The following is a 20,769-nucleotide window of genomic DNA, read 5'->3' as shown; positions in this document are numbered from 1 at the left end:
ATCACTAATCAGTATCAAAAGTGTCTGGCATAAACGAAGAAATAGATCACTTCCCATGGCACTCATCCTAAAAATGACAAAATGGGGCAGACCCCTACATCTATAAAGAACCCAAAATCCCCTGCTGATATCTGCATGTGCAAAACAACACCCCACTGGGAAGGAGGACAACGGCACATTTCAATACTTACGGTATTAATTTAAATCCTTTTTTTTTTTTTTTTTTTTTTTTTTAAAGTTGAACTATTATTTCCTGACTGCACTTGTATTTACACTTATACTCCTTACACCTAAATTGTATTATTTCACTAAATATTTAAGCAACTGTTACAGCGCTAGTTGTATTTAGTGACTCTCAGTAGTAGGTATGAGTAAAATTACCTTTCATTTCCCTTCTGCTGGTATTTCCCATTTTTTTAGCTTTACTATTAGCTTCTCACCTCTCTGTTCTGTAATTAGTTTTAACAGACCATACAGAATGCTAATATAACTTTAGTTAGCAAACCCAAGCATCGTTTAGTAAACCCAAACATTTAACTTTTGTGTGTATTTGTAAGTGATGTTCAGTAGGATTAACAGCAGAACATTTCCAGAGGAAGTTTATATAGATAGCATTTTCACTGTGTTGTGTTATAAAGGTGTTAAAGCAAGCATTTTAGCATGTGTGAGATATAGCAGCAGAACTTATCTATGCTTATAACATATTTCATGAAATTCATTTGAACGGTTTGCAGGCTTCTCTTTGGCTTTCCATGTTCAGATTTTAGTTCTTGGTGTTATAAATGAAGTCTCAACTCAATCTGAATTTAGTAATATTTATAAAAGGAATATTTATAAAAGGTATAAAAGGAAAGTAAACAGCGCTGGGTGTGCGGTGAGTCTACGCTCCAATAACACGCACACACGAACATCAAACATTCTAAATATACAGAACATTGCTTTACATACTAAACCCGAATACGCCTATACATGTACATGTGTACAATCAGAAAAGGTAACAAACAATCCTTTAAGTTCCATGACTTAACAGTTTCCATTTTCCATTCTTTTTCTTGACTGCAAACAAGTCTCCATTTTCTGTTCCTTTTGAGCAATATGTCTTGCTTTAAGTTGTCAAGAAACTCGGCCTTCGGGCCTTAAGTATCCCGTTCTTCCCGGATCGAAGAAAAGCATACCCATCTCCTTTTCAAGGCCAATAGGCCTGGGTCAAAAGGCACATCCAGGTCACCAGGGGGCGTAACAGCAAAAGCCTTCGAATGGCTGTAGTGGTGGGGGGGCTCATGGCGTAGCAGTCGGATCAGTAAAGGAGCCCTGAGCTCCCTCACTCTGGTAAATCACGCGTTTGTGATTGTGGCCCCACATGGCTCTTTAAGGTCTCAGAGATTGCTCGCCAGGTGCTGAGCAATCCCGCCACAACCTTGTCATTTTTAGTTGCAGAGTCAATTTGGTCCCATATTTCAGGATCATAAACTGTCTGATTGTTAATAAGGAGAGTAAGCTGTAAAGTTACCAGGACAGTCTTTGTTTCTAAGGACGTATGATTCCCCATAATGTGCAACTGCTTACCAGTGAGGGGCAGTTGTGTGCGCGCCTCCGCTTCTCTCAGCTTGAGCTTCTTTCCAGCTCCGGTGCACCTACTTCCAGTGACTTTCAGTACGAGCTTCTCTGAGCAGCTTGCTGAGTCTGGCCGAACCCATCTTCATGAGGTAATCAAAGTACCTGTTCCCATCCTGGTCTCCATTCTGCCAGCCTGTTCCTCTTCGCTCCTTTTTCCTGCTTCTTTATTGATGACGTAACTTCATCGTGTGGCTTTTTTTTTTTTTATCTTTTATCTTGAGGGCAGGCTCCCCTCTTATACCCTTCTCCCCACAGCAGTTCTTTTCAAAACAACTTTTCATTGGTCAACAACTTTGCATATAACAGCAACAGCAAACACCCAGAAACTTCCATGCCTTAACGGCTGGAGAACAAGAAACCGGAGACTGCATGGAGTCTCCTGAATCACCCTTCTTTGTTCCCTCTAAACTCTTTTACATTCCTGATGGCCTCATCGTTAAGAGTCTGATGTTATCATCAACCACAGGGCTTTCCGACCCCCATGGCCACACTCCCAAATCTCCCCCTTCTTTATTAATATCAACCATCTTCTCGATACGAATTACCACTCCATATATAACATTGGGTGGCCTAAAGAAACAGGGTATCATTCTAAATGTGCCGCAAAAAAACAATTGGTACCTTATAAAAAGGAATACAGAAACTTCCTAATTGCCCAGGAAGTGTGAATTAGGCTCTAATCTTCTGTTTTTTAGCTTGCACTCTTCTGAACATGTGAAGGGACCCCAGAGTGCAAGATCATGGCTTAGTCCCATGGCTGTAACCAGTGCTGCAAGTGGTTGCCCAAGGTAGCAGCTGCAGATGCAGCAGCTTCCACACCATCCACCTTCTGCAGACACAGCCATGTGGCAGGCAGCCCCAGGCACCCGCCTCATGTGCCTCCGTCCCAGTTCATTCCTGTGTGTAATGCATAGGTATGAGACATCAGCACTCCAAGGAGTCTTCAGGTCATAGTTTCTGTCTGCTCTTTGCACAGCCAGGAAATTCACTTTTTGGGGGAGAACCATTTCCAATTTCATCATTTTCCAAATACATATTTTTCTTTTAAAGAAACTTTAAATTTTTCAAATAAACTTGGGAAAATAAAATTTGGAATATCTATATGTTAAAGACCTGTATATAAATTCAATTCTTTCCTCAGAGCACCTTTGTTTTAAATCAGCACTTAGGTGCTTACAATAGCCTAAGGAATAATTCATCAATTCTTGGGTAAAATAAAGAGAAGCCAGCATGTTTTGTCAATGGTGTTTTTTTAGGAAATCTTCAGTAAGCCCCGGGAAAGCGCCCTAATTATCACATTCAAACAGGGTTTTGTTTTGCTCTCTCCTACAAAGAAAGGCTAGGAGAACTGGGAATGTTCAGCCTGAAGAGAAGGCTTCAGAGACAACTCTTTTCAGTGCTTAAAGGGAGCTTATGAGCCAGCAGTGCATGCTTGCATCCCAGAAGGCCAACTGCATCCTGAGTTGCATCAACAGAGGAGTGGCCAGCAGGGTGAGGGAGGTGATTGTCCCCATCTGCTCTGCCCTTGTGAAGTCACACCTGGAATTTTGCATTCAGGTTTGGGGTCCCCAGCCCATGAAAGATGTAGACCTGCTAAAGCAAGTTCAGAGGAGGACACTACAAAGATGATCAGAGTGCTGGAGCACCTCTCCTATGAAGAAAGGTTGAGAGAGCTGGGGATGTTCAACCTGGAGAAGAGAAGGCTTTGGGGAGACCTTATTGTGACCTTTCAATACTTAAAGGGGTCATATAAAAAAGGTGGAGAAGGACTCTTTACTTGGGAAGACAATGATAGGACAATGGGGAATGGTCTTTAACTAAAAGAGGATAGATTTATACTACACATTAGGAGGAAATTAGGAGGAAATTCTTCACTGAAGTGCCTCACTAAGGCACTAGAACAGGTTGCCCAGAGAAAGTGTGGATGCCCCATCCCTGAAGGTGTTCAAGGCCAGGCTGGGTGGGGCCTTAGCCAATCTGATCTACTGGGTGGCATTCCTGTCTGTGGCAGGGGGTTGGAGTTAGATGGTCTTTAAGGTCTCTTCCAACTTGAGCCATTCTATGATTCTATGATGATTCTATGATTCTAAAGAGAGGAGATTAGATGAGATGTTAGGAGGAAATTCTTCACTTAGAGGGTGATGAGGCATTGGAATGGGTTGCCAAGAGAAGGTGTTGATGCTACGTCCCTGGAAGTGTTTAAGGCCAGATTGGATGGGGCTTTGGGCAACCTGGTCTAGTGGGTGACATCCCTGCCCATGGCAGGAGGGTTGGCAGGGTCTTTAGGTTCCCTTCCAACCTAAACCATTCTAAGATTCTGTGTTAGTCTATGATTAGAAAACAAGAAATCATGGTCTATTAGGAAACTGCCAGAACTGGGGGCTAGAAAACCAAGAGCTGCACAGTTAAAGGTCTACAAAACTACTGAGATTACGGCATTGACAATCTTCTCCCCTTCTCAGTGGTGGTAGCAGAGGAAACAAAGGGCTTTGCTGCAGTAAGAAAGCTTCAGGGTAGACTGTGGGAAAAATATCCAACTGCTGGGAAAGGTCACCTCACTGTTGCTGAGGGCATCTGCCTGGAGAGCTGTAGGACCTCCAATGTAGATGGCCCTAAGTGCCCTGGGCTGGGTGAGGGCATCTAATGCGTGAACTTGCTACAACTCACTCTTTCTTTGGCTTCATGTGGGAATAGGTGTCTTTGCCATTCCTGCCAGGTGCATGAGCCAGGAATCATTGCACAAAAGATAGATTATTTGGTAAGTGATGGTATTTGTTTAGGAAATAATACCAAACAGTTAGTTATAAAGAGATATAGATATATATTTCATAACCTGGAGTTCTGGGACACTTTTTGATGCCTGAAGCAGAAAGGTTTTCTGAGTTGTTTTTTTAGGCCCCATAACTTCTTGGCCTCTTCTCACTATTTGCTGTTGGCTGTTGTGCTCAAGAAGCAGACTTCAAGAGTTTGGTCCATTGATTTCTTTATTAATGAGCAAAAAAGTACCCAGTTAAGAGTTCAGACAACGTATTTGAAAAAAATACATTCTACTTTTTTTTTTTTTTTAACTTATTTCTTTTATTGGAGAAGAAAATTACTCCCTCCTAACAATTTCAATTCCATATTACATCCACATTTTTTAGATGTAGCTACAAGGTGTATCTACAAGGAACCTGAAAGTGGATATCATGACCTGCATGTTATTAATATTTACAGTTAGCAAGTTTGCTAATATTTTTAACCATCTTATACTGTATAATTTTAACCCAGAATAATGCAAGCAATAAGTTTTCTGTAGGATCCCAGAGACTTCTTGTCTTGAGTCATATCCAAAATCTCAAACATCTGCAAGAATATTTAGAAAATGTAAAGCTGTTCCTAAGCAAAAGGTTGGCACCTGTCTATGGTAATTTCTGTATGGAAATATGTGAGTTGGAAATTTCGCACACCTACTGTAAGTTAAAAATCATTTAAACTGGAATGATTCCTGAGTTGTTGTTACATTTATGTGCTTATGAGGACAAAATATTTTCAAGCACTCAAGCAAGCTATAAATTATCTTCTTTTTAATTTCTGTATTTATTTTAACTTCACTTATGTACACTTATATTTACTTGTGTACATCCACTTATGCAGAGGTTGTTTCAAATTAGTATTTTAATGTTGCCTCCAGTAATTTCTCAGCCCCTTTTTTTCACTAGAAATTATAACAAACATCAGTATATTTTAAAATAACTATATCAAAATAAGCACGGCCAGCAGGTCAAGGGAGGTGGTTCTGCCTCTCTACTCTACTCTTGTGAGAATCCCACCTGGAGTATTGCATTCAGCTCTAGGGCCCCCAGCATAAGGAGGACATGGAATTATTAGAATGAGGAGGACCATGAGGTTGACCAGAGGGCCGGAGCACCTGTCTTATGGAAACAGGCTGAGAGAGCTGGGGTTGTTCATCCTGGAGAAGAGAAGGCTCTGGAGAGACATCATTGCAGCATTCCAGTATCTAATGAGGGCCTACAAGAAAGCTGGAGGGGGGCTCTTTGTCAAGGAGTGCAGTGTTAGGACAAAGAGTAGTGGTTTTAAAGTAAAAGAGGGTAGATTTAGATTAGATATTATGAAGAAGTTCTTAGAGGGTGGTGAGGCACTGTTGTGTTGTGGTGAGGTTACCCAGAAAAGTTGTGGATGCCCTATCCCTTGAAGTGTTCAAGGCCAGTTTGGAAAGGGCTTTGAGCAACCTGCTCTGTTGGGTGGCATTCCTGCCCACGGCAGGGGGGTTCAAACTAGATGGTCTTTAAAGTCTCTTCCAACACAAACCATTCTATCATTCTATGTTATTAGCAAAGAGGAACATTGCCAAGAAGCCTGTGCATCCTGTTAGGCTAATGCGCTGCACATTAACTCACTAGCCATTCGTAGTACTCTGGATAGTACAACATTCTGCAATTTATTTATTTAGGTAATTACATCTATTTATCTATTTAGGTAATAACTAAAACTGTGGAGTAATTAATGTGAAGCAGTATATTATATATATTGCATGTTATTTCCCAAATATTCCTACTTGAAGAATGTCAGACCAATCCCATTCCACAGAAAGATGAAGTATTAGATAGTGGAGCTGGGAAATGCTAAAAGGTTTCATATCATTGGGTTTCTTCTATGCACTATGGACAAGTCAATGTTAGTGAAATTAGTGGTCTATCTAAATCTGTTCTACAGAAGTAAGATAGAAAGGTTTATTAAAGTGTAAGTGAGCCAACACTTTTTTTTTTCAACTTTTTTTTTTTTTTCAGTAAGTGAAGTATCTTCTCCCTTAATATTTTAATAATTTGTGGTTTCAATGTAGATTAAAATTTCTAATACAAATTAAAAATTATACACTTGTATTCAGATATGTGGTCTCATTTTAGAAACGCTGAATTCCCACAATTTCCACCGAGCAAACACAACTGTGTTGATACATGAAAGTAACCTATTTATTTATGGTCATATCCATCATCCGCTGGAGTTAAAGGGAAAAAAAAATCTTTCATGAAGTAATATCAAAGAGCTTGTTTAGTCCTTTAACGTTATGCACCCAGTCAAACAAAAGTTTGTCAAAGGAACGTTAAAAATGCCCAAGCAGAATTTGATTAAAAAAAAAATTGTTTGGGAGGAAATTTTTTGCTTCTGAACATTAACACTTATTTTGGAAAATGTGTTTCTAAGTACTGTAATAACTGTTGATAAAAGGCTGTTGATAAATAACTGTTGATCAAAGAAGCCTCTATATTAGCATATTTCTTACTCAAAATATCACACAAAATTTTTCTTCTGAACTGTTTGGGAGAAAGTAATTCTTATTTTTCAGTGTTCTGTCATAAGACATAAGATGTATATCTGGAGAGTAACAAAAGCTGTCATAAGGCAAAAGAGGTATATCTGAAGAGTAATTCAAGTACTCTCAAGCAAATGCACTATAATAATATTATTCAAACAATTTTCATATCTCAGCCTATTAATTCAGAATGTTTTCTCACGGCCTCTCATATAATCTATTTATATTGTGTCTGCCTTAAAAATATGTGACTGAGAATGATGGAATGATATTTATTTTACTTTTGCCTTTTGCATCATACCAGGAAGTGTTCATTGACCTCTTTTAAATAAGCGTTTAGAACTTCCTTAACAAAGACTTTAGAACTTCTTGCCAAAAAAAAAAAAAAAAAAGTTTTCTCTTGAGTCTCTTCAATTATGTGTAAAGATGAATGAATCTGGAAAAAAATATGTATATATATATCGAACAACTTGCTCCAAAGAGAAAAATTATTCATTAAATAAAGCAAAGAAAAATTGTTAAATAAAGCAAATAAATATATGAATAACAATCCTTATAAAAAAATGCATATTTAGTATTCAGATTTCCACATTAATTAGTTGCTTCTGGCAACTGCTTTACAAACACCCATGGGCCTTCTCCCTGGGATTATCCTAGATAAGCTGCACCAGCTTTCTGACATGCCTGTGACAGCTTTTACTCTTCTGCCCTTGTTGTACTCTGTGTAACACTGGAACTGCACCAGAGTAAGCCAGCTGAAATATATAGGTCCTGCAGTGGCCAATAAGCAGCTAGATTGCTTGTTCCAGAGCTGAAAGGCTTTCAGTGGCCTCTATGCAACAAGTAAATTGAAATGAGTGTAGCTAGGAATTATAGTATTCCAGTGTTCAATACACTCTACCTACCATATTTATTTATAAATAAATTAAATAAATAAATAAAAACAACTTTGAATTAGGAAACCTTGAACACAGAGTTCACTAGAAGAGACTTCTAGCAAAGTCCTTTTTCTAAAAGAAATTGAAGAAACTTTTCAGCATGAGAGAAAGTAAAAAGATATATAACCCTCTGGGACTGTTCAAGTGCACATATTTCTTAGGTCTTATTGGTGAAAAATGGGAAAAGATGTCAGAAAAATATGTGTGAGGGGAGGAAAACTTTAAGTGATTCAGTCTGGCAAGCAGCAGGAATAGCTTGAATTTTAACCTTTCTCCATCTAGCACTCTCCTACCCTCTTTTTCTACCTGATTTATTCCTGTTTTCCCCTTTAATTTATTTAATTACTTCTAATTATTTACAGCCAAGCTTATATGGGTGTTGAAGTGGTATTTTATTTTATTTTATTTTTTTTCACAAAAATGTTTCTTCTGAGTCATCACTCATTTATAAAACTATGCGCTAGAGCATAATCTTTTCAGATATTCAAGGGGTACAGTTTTTACATATAGGAATTTCTTTAATTTAGGAGCGTTTAGTTCAGAAAATAATGAATATAACTATTTTGCCTTTTTCATATCCACCCTCCAAGAATGTCTTTCGCAAGAAAGTATCTGGATTGCAAACACTACCTTCATTGCCAGAAAAAACTCTGCTTTGTCTATGGAACTCTGCAGTCCTGTTGATCTGCAGTTTTAAAGTTGCTTTACTATACTTTCATGCCTACAAATCACATCATTGTGTGTCTCAAAGTTAAAAATTCTCTCACTAACATTTCATAGAATCAGAAAATCGTAGAATATCCCTAGTTGGAAGGGACTCACAAGGATCATTGAGTCCAACTCCTGGGTCCCCAAAGGACCACTCAAAAAATAAGACCATGTTTCTGAGAGCATTGTCCACATGCTTCCTATACTCCAGCAGCCTCGGTGCTGTGACCACTTCCCTGGTGAGCCTGTGCCAGTGTATGACCACCCTTTCAGTGTAGAACCTTTTCCTGATACACCTGAACTGCCCCTGTTGCAGCTTCAGGCACAACAGTTCCTATCACTGGTCATCAGAGAGAAGAGATCAATGCCTGTCCCTTCATTCCCCTTGCAAGAAAGCTGTAGACCGTGATGAGGTTTCCCCTCAGTCTTCTCTTCTCCAGGCTGAACAAGCCAAGTGACTTCAGCCACTCTTCATACATCTTTCATACATCTTCATACATCATACATTTTTCTCCTCAAGAAACTGGCTGCTCTTGGCTTGGACTGGCGCACGCTTCGCTGGGTTAGAAACTGGCTGGATAGCCGGGCCCAAAGAGTCGTGGTGAATGGAGCCAAGTCCAGTTGGAGGCCAGTCACTAGTGGCGTCCCCCAGGGCTCGGTGCTGGGGCCGGTCCTCTTTAATATCTTCATTGATGATCTGGACGAGGGCATTGAGTGCACCCTCAGTAAGTTCGCAGATGACACCAAGTTAGGTGCGTGTGTCGATCTGCTTGAGGGTAGGAAAGCTCTGCAGGAGGATCTGGATAGGCTGCACCGATGGGCTGAGGTCAACTGCATGAAGTTCAACAAAGCCAAGTGCCGGGTCCTGCACCTGGGGCGCAATAACCCCAAGCAGAGCTACAGACTGGGAGAGGAATGGTTGGAGAGCTGCCAGGCAGAGAAGGACCTGGGAGTGATGGTGGATAGTCGGCTGAATATGAGCCAGCAGTGTGCTCAGGTGGCCAAGAAGGCCAACGGCATCCTGGCTTGTATCAGGAACAGCGTGACCAGCAGGGCGAGGGAGGTGATCGTCCCCCTGTACTCAGCTCTGGTGAGGCCGCACCTCGAGTACTGTGTTCAGTTTTGGGCCCCTCGCTACAAGAAGGACATCGAGGTGCTCGAGCGGGTGCAGAGAAGGGCGACGAAGCTGGTGAGGGGCCTGGAGAACAAGTCCTACGAGGAGCGGCTGAGGGAGCTGGGCTTGTTCAGCCTGGAGAAGAGGAGGCTCAGGGGTGACCTTATCGCTCTCTATAGGTACCTCAAGGGAGGCTGTAGCGAGGTGGGGGTTGGCCTGTTCTCCCACGTGCCTGGTGACAGGACGAGGGGGAATGGGCTTAAGTTGAGCCAGGGGAGTTTTAGGTTAGATGTTAGGAAGAATTTCTTCACTGAAAGGGTTGTTAGACATTGGAACAGGCTGCCCAGGGAAGTGGTGGAGTCACCATCCCTGGAAGTCTTCAAAAGACGTTTAGATGTAGAGCTTAGGGATATGGTTTAGTGGAGGGCTGTTAGCGTTAGGTTGGAGGTTGGACTCGATGACCTTGAGGTCTCTTCCAACCTAGAAATTCTGTGATTCTGTGATTCTGTGATTCTGTGATCTTCCCATCCAGACCTTTCACTATCTTTGTAACCCTCCTTTGGACACTCCCTAACAATTTTATATTTTTCTTATACTGTGGCACCCAAAACTGCACACCGTATTCAAGGTGAGGCTGCACCAGTGCAGAGTAGAGTGGGACAATCCCTTCCCTTGACTGGCTAGCAATATTGTTCTTGATACACTTCAGGATACGACCGGCCCTCCTGGCTGCCAGGGCATACTGCCAGCTCATGTTCAGCTTGAGGTCAACAGCCACCCCCCTCTGCAGGGCTGCTCTCCAGCATCTTGTCCCCCAGCTTGTACATGTTGCCCTTTCCCAGGTGCAGAATCCAGCACTTGTTCTTGTTAAACTTCATATTGGTAATTGCCCAACTATTCAACCTGTCTAGAGCAAGGTCTCACCACCCTTGATGGAGTCAATAGCTCCATCGAATTTAGTATCGTCCATGAACTTGCTCAGAAAACCTTCAAGTCCTTCATCCAAACCATTTATGAAAGCATTATAGAGGACTGGTCCTAAAATGGAACTCTGGGGAACCCCACTAGTGACAGGTTGCCATCCTGATGTAACCCCATTTATAAGAATCTTTTGGGCCCAACCCATCAGCCAATTGTTCACCCATCTTATTATGCTTTTATCCAACTGTATTCTGGTCATTTTGTCCAGAAGGATACTGTGAGAGACAGTATCAAAAGCTTCACTGAAATCCAGAAAGATTAAAACAACTGTCTTCCTTTGTTCAACATTTCTGGATGTTTACTGGTTCGTGTGAAATATATGGCTATAAAATTTGAGTCCACATTTTTATTGTACTAATGAAGAGAAGAACACAGTCTTAACTCCATTGTCATTTTAATCCATAATTTCTGACTTCAGACACATATGAAAAAATAAGATTTGTTAGGGGGAGGGTCAAATTAAACAAGACACAATATTTCTCTGAAATAATATGCACTTCCCACTAAATATTTATAAATGAAATCTCTAAGGGTAAAAAAAAACACCTAAATCAAGCCAATTTAAAGGACTACTGTAAACTCAGTCATAGCAGGTTGAACATAGGTTTATATTGAATTATAATCTGTAAAATTTACACCAAAGAAACTGAAGAAGTCCTAGTCTACAATTCTTCAAGGGAAGTAGTAGTAATCAACATCTCTCAGAGGTATTTTGCTTGATGCCACCTCACAGAAGACAGATGAACTAGATGGTCTTTGGTGTATTTTGTTATTTTGTATTTTGGTGTACTTTGCTATTAGCTATGAAGATTTCATCCTGCACTTCATCAGAAGCTTGCAGTTGCATACCTCTACTGAGTGTGTTAGAATTTCTGCCTCATAGACCTAACATGCAGTTTTGTTTTGTTTTGTTTTAGATAAAATAATAAAAAAAGGCGCTGTGTCATTAACTCTAAAGCATGTCAGTGTCCTCACCCATGATACATATTTCAAATTAATGATCTTAGTTTGTTATAGCATATATATATACACATATATATATTTAATTAATGAAGACTGAAGGAAACCACTACATTTTACTTGGCAGTCCTGTAAACACTATCACATATTTATTATGTTATGTAACTAGTTAGTAGGTGATGTACATTTAAATACAAGAGAGATGGGACTCCAGCTTACAGCCACATTTATGGAAAAATCTTATTGAATTAAAAAGGAATATAATAGATGTTCTTTTATAGAAATTTCTCAAAACCCAAGAGAACCAAATAATAAATGAGATTCTTTCAACAGAACTTTTACATAGAACAGAGCTCTATAGCTGCAATATAATTTTCCATTATTTTTTCCATTTGATAGTGTTGTCTGTTTTAAAATATTATACAAAAACAATTTTGTTTCTTGTTAAATGTTTTTGGAATTTTCCATAAAAACATATGTAGAAGTCATAGAATCAGATTTCTTATCTGATGATTTGGGGTCTTCTTTGCTTCAAAGAGCCTAGTGATTATGAAGACATGCAAAAGAATATTCTGTGCAAAATAATTTCCTTTATAAACTTCTAAATAAAAATGCATATGGATACAAACCCATCACACATGGTAATAGAGAATATCTTGGTGTCCATTTAAAGTCTCTGTTGGGTATACTGTTCTCCAAAAGCAAAGAGACTGGATGAATTAAAAGCCGATGCACAGTTTTCTGTGTCCTATGTAATCATTAATTGACTAGTCTTGAACTACCTCCAGGACTTCAGAAAAGCTAAACCAAAATTCAGTAAACAGTAGATCCAAACAAACAAACTAACAATACAACACAACACAACAACAAAAACTACAAAATTTACACTTACAATAAGCCTGGAAAGTCTGGGTAAAGTCAGATTATAGGTCAGAGATTAGTAAAGCAACAGTCATTTCTTTCATAAAATCATAGAATCATTAAGGTTGGAAAAGACCTTCGAGATCTAACCATCTAATCAAAGTCTAACCATGACCCTACTACCAATGTCACCCATTAAACCATGTCCCTAAGTGCCAAGTACAACCTTTCCTTGAACACTCCCAGGGAAGGCAACTCCACCACTTCCCTGGGCAACCCGTTCCAATGCCTGACTACTCTTTCTGAGAGGAAATGTCTCTTAATTTCTAACCTAAATCTCCCCTGTCAAACACTAAGGCCATTCGCTCCAGTCCTATCACTAGTCACCTGTGAGAAGAGGCTGACCCCCAGCTCCCCCCACCTTCCTTTCAGGTAGTTGTAGATCTCCCCTGAACCTCCTCTTCTAGACAAACCCAGCTCTCTCAGCCACTACTCATAGGACCTGTGTTCCAGGGCTTTGTAGCCCTTCTCTGGACAGGTTCCAGGGCCTCGATGTCCTTGTACTGAGGGGCCCAAAACCGAACACAGCACTTGAGGTGTGTCCTCACCAGAGCAGAGTACAGGGAAATGATCACCTCCCTGGTCCTGCTGGCTACACTATTCTTCCTGGTACAAGCCGGTATGCCATTGGACTTATACAAACAAAATGTAATTGGAAAAAAAAATAGGTAAAGCACTCTGGATGTCTTGAAAAGTCATATTTTATTATGTCATATTTTGCACAAGTTTGCTGTATAAGCTGCCATGACTCAAGAGTTTATAGTCACAGGAATCAAAATGCTACTACAGTATTTCATATAGTCCTACTTAGCACATGGCTTGTCTCTCCTTGGTATCAAACAGCAACTCCTTCTTTATTTACAATTTAAAAAGTTAAGTCTCTTTGAGCACTTCACTGGACAATATGCAAATACATGCTTTTTTTGGTGAAAAAAAAAAAAGAATATTTAAAAGGAAAAATTCACAACATTTTTTTTTTCAGAATAGGTTGATTAATTCTAAGGCTGGTAAGGAAACTAAATTCAAGCTGTCATAAATATTGTACAAATTTTATTATAAAGCAGTAATTTGATACTGTTTTTCCTTGATGAAAGATATCTGACATTATTTTTAAAAGATTCAGACATGAAATACAAGAATGTGAATTTTCATCTTTTACAACCCCCAACCTTTTATTATAAACAGAAGGTCATGTTATTTTTTTTTTCTTTTAATAAAATATTCTGAGATGTAATCTCATAAGAGAAGCCATATAAAAATAACAAACTCAGACAGGCTGAACTTTCTTTTGAGGTTTAAAGAATATTTGTAAAAACTACAAAAAATCTTTTTCTGTCTCCAGTGTAAATGACAATAACATTTCATACATTCTGTACTTTTCTAGTTCTGCTGATTTTTTCATCCTTTGATCTGAAACGTACAATAAGGAATTTTCAATTTACTATTTGGAAAAGAAACTATACAAAGCAGCTGCTTACTGAAGAAAATACAACCAAATTATCTCAATGAACAGAAAATCTGAGAGGTCATGGGGAGAATTACAGAAAAGGAAGGTGAATTTCAGTAGAGCACCATAACTCTGTATTAAATTAAGAGAAAATATATAATGTGAAGTTTGTGGAGAAGAGTCAGTAAACACTTGAGAAACGAGTATAAGTAAAGTGGTGGCAAGGGATGAAATACATATCTACAAACAGAGCAGCACTTCTTATCATTATAGTTGAATATAGTCAGACAGATCAGACCCTCAAGCCTCTCAGCTTGATGCAGTGCTCGCTCCTTCAGGTCTTGGTAAAGCTTATAAGGAAGGCTAATCCTAGAGGCTTCAGGTAACTTCATGTTTAGTATTCCAAGGGCCACAGAAGAAAATAAATCTATATTAATGTAATTTTAACCATAAATTGGAATTTGGCCCACATGAATGCTATAATCCAGAGGTTTATTAAGTCAGAGCTAAGAGAATGCAATGACTTTGCTACCTGGAATGAGAAGTAAATTTGTAAAATGGACTCTTTGTAAACCACACAATTTTTCATTTTGGAAGTACACTTGACTTGATTGACTTGAAGTACACTTGATTATGAATATTAACTAGGCACTTCAGGCTAAACAATAACTATCCTTTAGGATGAAGTACAATATAAGCTATAGCCATAACTGTATAAACTAAAAAATAATAAAGCCACAAATTTAAAGCATTTGTGGTCCTTGAAAGATCCTACAAAATCCTCTAAATATTAAAATTTACTTGAATGTACTTATAAAGTCTATTTTTTCTATCTTATATCCTACAATTTAAAACCAAAAAGTTATTTATTTTTGTGACTCCATTCCATATCATTTTTTTTTTGCCAAATATGTCATTTTAAACTGACAGAAAAATGGCTGTAACTGCATTGCAGGCTGTGAATGGGTTGCATACAGTGTGAACTCCTCCTCAGAGAGCTGAATTTTCTACCTGTGACTGAAAGAAAAGTACGTCCTCCTACAGAGGTGATTCAAACAATTTGGAGGATAGACAGGATGCACAAGAAGACCTTTGGTGGAAGACCTTTAACAACAAGACAAGACAACTGTTCCAACCTGCCCAAGTCTCAAGATCCAACTTACAGTGGTTTTGGTTTTATAAATGAAGGGCAGGCTCTGAACAGATTTTTGCTTACAGATATGTGTGGCTTCTTCAGATGTAAGCTTTCCATCTTGTTATAAAAATGTGACACATTTATTTTGAAACATCCTGTTTCATTTTTACATGTAAGGCAAAACAACTCCATCTTTAATGTAGTTGGTAGATCCAAACTAATTCAATACACTGTGGTTTTCAAAGGTGATAAGTTAGTTTAGGTGCCTGGGGTTTTGTTGTTGTTGTAGTTTGTTTCTTTGTTTTGTTTTGTTTTTCTCTGGGTCCTGTTTTTTTTTTTTTTTTTTTCTTCTTTCCAGTGCCTTATAAAATACTTGATTTTCAAAAACTGCTCTTTGAATGTATCTCTGAAAATCAAAACTATTAGATGTATTGAGGAAAACTGTTTGTCACTTTTCCAAACCTAGATCTCTAAGGGACAGGGTTCCCGGTATATTACGAGAGATCAAGATGAGTCAAAAGATTCAGTGGCCTTATTTTGAAAGGGGGTAAATCACAAGATGTGCAATTGTACAATTATGATTCATGTCCACTGAGGGTCTGTCACATCATGTTAATAAATTCATCTATTACACATGCAGACCTAATAACAACAACAACAACAATAATAATAATAATAATAATAATAATAATAATAATAATAATAAACAGCAAGCTAAATAAATACAAACCAAGCATATTCATAAACAAGAAAAGAAACAACAACAAACCAAGCCAAAACAACAACAACAAAAAACAATGTTTCCCTATTACTCCTATTACTTTTTTTTTTTTTTTCCAGCTTCACTGTGGAAAATTGCTGTTGAGGAATATCAGTGCAATTGCTCTGAGTAATCTTTTTTGTATATAGTTAGAGCTTATTTATATAAACAAGGGCTTATTTATAAGAATAAAAGTAGAACCTGCTTAAAATCTGCCAAACAAACAAAAAACATACTTGGTCAATCCATTCATGTGTTCAAGGCACTAGTTAACGGCAAGATAAATAGACTGATTCTTCAAATACTTAATGAAATGCAATGGATATTTTGAAGACTATTACCTGTAGTATACCTATTTACTATATATACTATACTATACATATTGTATAACTCTCTGGATTTAAAAATGAATTATTTAATTCTTGATGATCTTAATTTCAAGTGATCTTGGAATTGGAAGAAATCTAATTCTGCATTGATTATTAAAAAAAAGATTTAGAAGTTTTTAATGACTTCTAATTATTAAATTCTGAGACATGCTACAATTAAAATTTTCCTTTAGTATCAATTTCCATTTTGCTTTTCTTGAGGATACTTGTATTCTTACTTTCTGTGTCTTAAAACCAGATAAAATTTGAGTAAAACATTGAATATTCTCACAATCACTTCTTCCCCTTGAATGCTAGATATCAACTGTGTTATTTGAACTCTGCTCCCATGTCATTATTTTTCCTTATTATATTTTCAAATTTTCTCAGATGCAGTCAATTACTTGAAAGCTTCAATAATTATCAAGTACACATCCTTTTCATTAGAACCCCATGTGGCATACTCTGTTTAGACAGGGTTGGCTCCTTCATAACTAACTCATCACCATCCACCTTGAGATTCTTAACAGTTATCTGTAGTGTGGTAATACAATCCAAACAAAAACAGTAACTTATGATGTCATTGCTTATATCTTCAAAGTCATTATTTTATATGTTTAGTTGAAGTTATAAATTATTTCCTCAGCAGATTGCCAACATTAAAAAAAATATATCATTTTAATATAGAGAGACACAAACACGAATGCTACTATAAATGTCCTCCTTTTGTTATTACACTCCTTGTTTCGGGACTTTCCTCAGTAATACAGTCACTAGCTTCCTCTGAAACAGTTTGCTCTCTGTGATGACTAAATTGGAAAACAAGGATGACCTGGCCATTCATATGTTTTTCATAATCTGGGAATAGGCTGTTCAGAGCTGCACAGGATGTGTCTCATTTTGAATGCTGGTTCATAACCCCTGACTAACAAAGGACACGCAAGGCATATAGTTCCAACAATTGCATGAATTATTGTCATCCTTTTCTAGGGCATTGTGTAATCCAGCTGGGATGATGAAAGTTGTCCAGAGCATGATCCATTGAAATGAGAATAAAGGTTTGGATTTTTCATTAGAACCTTGAAAATTCTGGACTTCAACTCAGGATACTGAAAAATAAAAAGAAAAGCCAAAGTCTGATCAAACAGTTCACTATAATTTTTTTCTTCTCTTACCTAAGCTAGTTATCTCTCTTCTCTAGTCATTTGTGGCCTTCACTCCTACAGGTTTATTCCCATAGGGAGTTGTATCTTCCTGGGCCCTTTGGTGAGGGGGATACACTTGCACTTTATTTTCTTCATGTGAGGGATTTTCTGCAGGGCAGAAGACTTAGCACTCACACAGAAGTCAGGCAGGAAAAAATGTGATGTTGTCTATCACTGAAAAGAAGTAAATGGGGTACCTCAATACCATTACAAAAGCATGTTGGTGTGTATGATAAGAAAAGGTTTTGCATATGTTTTCTATATTATTAATTAGTCACACTAATTAGAGATTCTAGGGTCTTTGGTGCCATCACTTTTACTTTCCTCTCATTCCTTGCTACTAGAATGGATAGCATCTGGGACTACAGGTACAAATCTGATTTTATATGTTCACTGTATTTTTGAGGAAAACAGGTTAAGAGTGATCACAAAATGTGCATCTACACCACGGAATTTTGAGGAAGAGTTAGGACAGGCTTTGTCCTCAAGGATTAAAGGATTAAAGAACATTGGAAATCACAGTAAGTAGTAAAGCTATATTGGTATGAGTTAGCTGCTGCATTTTCTGGATGTACTTAAACAGAACAATTTGATTCAAGAGAGAATAGAAAGACCAGAGAAAAGGAAAAACGGTGTCAGGAAAAACAGGAACAGATTACCATTTCCATAGAAAAGAGACTGAGGTAAAGGACATGGTCACATGTTGAATACTTCAATTGCAGACAATTTGAGTTTGTTTCATTAAGTGAGATGCAAATCCCATAGTCTCCGTTAAGAAGACCAGAGAGATGACAGAGAGGTGGTTTACACAGTACATGATCTTGTGAGTGGGAAAGGGAGAGAAAACAGACTGACAGAAGAGACTTCCTCCAAAAAGAGGGATCTCTCTTTTGAAGTTTAATTGCTTTTTGTTCAAACAGTTGTACAGGAGGTATTTTCACAGGTACAGAAAAAATAATGTTACTGATAGTATCACAGAATCACAAAATTGTAGGGGTTGGAAGGGACCTCAAGAGATCATCTGGTCCAACCTCCCTGCCAAAGCAGGTTCCCTAAAGAAGGTCCACAAGTAGGCATCCAGACAGGTCTTCAATACCTCCAGAGAAGGAGGTACCTCCACAGCCTCCCTGGGCAGCCTGTTCCAGTGCTCCATCACCCTCACCATGAAGAAGTTTTTTTGCATGTTGGTGTGGAACTTCCTGTGATCCATTTTTTGGCCATTGCCCCTTGCCCTGTCCCCGCAAACCACTGAAGAGAGGTTGGCCAAATCCCTCTGTCTCCCACACTTCAGGTATTTATAAACATTAATAAGATCCCCTTGCAGTCTTCTTTTCTCAAGGCTGAACAGACCCAGGTCCCTCAGCCTTTCCTCATAGAGGAGATGCTCTAGGCCCCGTATCATCTTTGTGGCCCTACGCCGGACTCTTTCCAGGAGCCCCCTGTCTTTTTTTGTACCGGGGTAGTACTTGTCCAAAGTCTGATATTTTGGTCTTTTTGATCTGTAGAAGTATCAAGAAGTACATAAGTATCATTTATGAGGTCAGAGAACACTGAAGGAAAATTGATATTCAAAATACTCAGAAATGGCAGTTCTGTCTCTCTAACTGCTTTTTTAGGCTGTGCCTTGGTCAATATTTACCTGGATCAATGTTTATTTAACTTGAGTCAATATTTACTTGCATTTTTAGTAGAAGAACTACATTGCTATGGTAAAGAACATCTTTCTATGGTACTTGGAAGAAATTATGCACTGAACAGAAAAGAGAAGAGACAGCCAGCAGGACATTAGAGAGAACAGTGGATGATATACTAGGGAGCTAGTAAAGCCCAGGCATGAGACACAGGAGAGGTGGCAAGAGCCCCTAAGAGGCAGTCAAACAAGAGATCCTGTTTCATCCCATCCCCTGCTGGGGACAGGCACTTGACTAGCTGTTTCATGAGGACTTTGAAGCAGATTTGCCTGCCCCTTTTCCTTACAACAGCAACCACAACAACTCTAACCAGGTGCTGATCATCAAAGCTTGTGTCTATTAGAAGGAAGCCCAAGGAAAATACCTTTTTCAGGAGAGGAAACTCAGAATGAGGAAGAACCTGAATCTCTGAACTACCATGTCCCTGAAGGGCAGATCCTGTCCTCTTTCTTTGCTTTCATTCCAGTAACTTTCTGGATTGCAATAAATGCTACTCTTCTTTCCCAGGCTCCCTAAAATCAGTTTTTCTTTCCACTCCTTTGAGAGCTGATTGTGTCAGCTCCCTCTTCTGAGGAGGAGGTGTACAACTTGTACTGACAGTTCCTGATGCTTGCAGGACATATCTTTCTTCCAGGTCAGCCCCACACTCCAGGAGCTCTTCCCCCAGGGTACTTCTGCTCCTTGCTGGGCAGCTGCTCATCCCCTTCCTGCAGAGACTTCCACTGAACCTGGGCATAGTCATCAACAGCAGACAGTCTGGCTTGCTCTCCTGTCACTGACCTATGAAAGGTCCACAAAATAAGCCATGAGCAAACAAAGCAGATGCTATCCATCAAAATTTAATAAAAATACTGTTATATAAATATCATTGATATGCAGATGCCTGTAACTTTCTGGAAATAGGTATTTGGAACAGCATGTAGGTTGGTTAATTCAGAATAAGATCTTATAGAAACCAATTTTTCTAATTGCTTTTTTTTTTTTTTTTAATATTGACTAAGCTGTTGTCAAAATAGGTCAAACTGAAAAGGAGAGTTTATAGGTGCTACGCCCTGTATATAGTCGTGTTCCTTTACAAAACAATATTAAGTCAATATGTTATTTATTGTGCTTCTTTGTTTCAATGTCATATATATATTTTTTTTTCTGAATGATGTAGCAGAATGCAAAGAAAGGGAATTAATTAATTGTGTCAGAAAGGATCCCACATCCCCTTATAAGCACACAAAATACCTAGAAAATAGTGTGCATTAACACTTGATAGGATACTGTGCTGATATTTGGTCTTTTAAGTCCCCACCATCTCAGTTCCTCAGTCCCCCAGGTTCTCCACTTTGCATTTCAGGATGGGTTGGACACATAAAACATACCTGCTCTACCTCTGGGTATCAACAGTCAGAATTAGGGTTTTTCATAGTTCCTAAAGGATGTGACATCTGTACCCTTCTGAGGTTCTTGGGATGGACTTCATTACAGAAAAAGAAAGAAAATCCCCCAGTTGAAGAAGATGTGCTCCACCTGTTCTCACCTTGATCTTAATATTTTTGTTCAACTATCCCTCCTGCCAAATCACAGAATCACAGAATCACAGAATTTCTAGGTTGGAAGAG

This window comes from Netta rufina (assembly GCF_964035555.1).
Source record: "Netta rufina genome assembly, chromosome: 1".
Lineage (NCBI taxonomy): Eukaryota > Metazoa > Chordata > Aves > Anseriformes > Anatidae > Netta > Netta rufina.
This window is presented reverse-complemented; position numbering follows the sequence as displayed.